This window comes from Cynara cardunculus (assembly GCF_001531365.2).
Source record: "Cynara cardunculus var. scolymus isolate 2C chromosome LG 2, CcrdV1, whole genome shotgun sequence".
Lineage (NCBI taxonomy): Eukaryota > Viridiplantae > Streptophyta > Magnoliopsida > Asterales > Asteraceae > Cynara > Cynara cardunculus.
In genome coordinates this window covers 52,785,170-52,785,563 of record NC_037529.1, presented here as the reverse complement: position 1 = coordinate 52,785,563, position 394 = coordinate 52,785,170, and positions in this window count along the sequence as shown.

Sequence of the window (394 nt, the reverse complement as noted above, 5' to 3'; positions counted from 1 at the left end):
GCACCTTCTATGGTTTGATTTTCATTTCAAAACTCCCCCTATGAGCCAGCTTCCATGGATCCCCCTCGAATAAAAAACCATTTAAAATCCTAAAAAGAAGTATCGACAGAAGATCCGTTCAAAGAGCCTCCGTAAGGGATCACAGAGGATCTGTGAAAAGACTTATGTGATTAAAAACAATTTTTTTTCTTCAATAGGTTTTATTATTTTGAAGTACATACTCCCCCTCAAACCTTGCAAGTCTCTGCGAGGTTAAACTTGTTTACTATAAAATCAAGTGAAAGATTATTCAAGAAATAAAACTGTATACAAAATGAGATTTAAAAGTAAAAATATATACAATAAAGAATAAAGAATAAGACAACCATCAACTAGGACTCTGGACATGTCATTC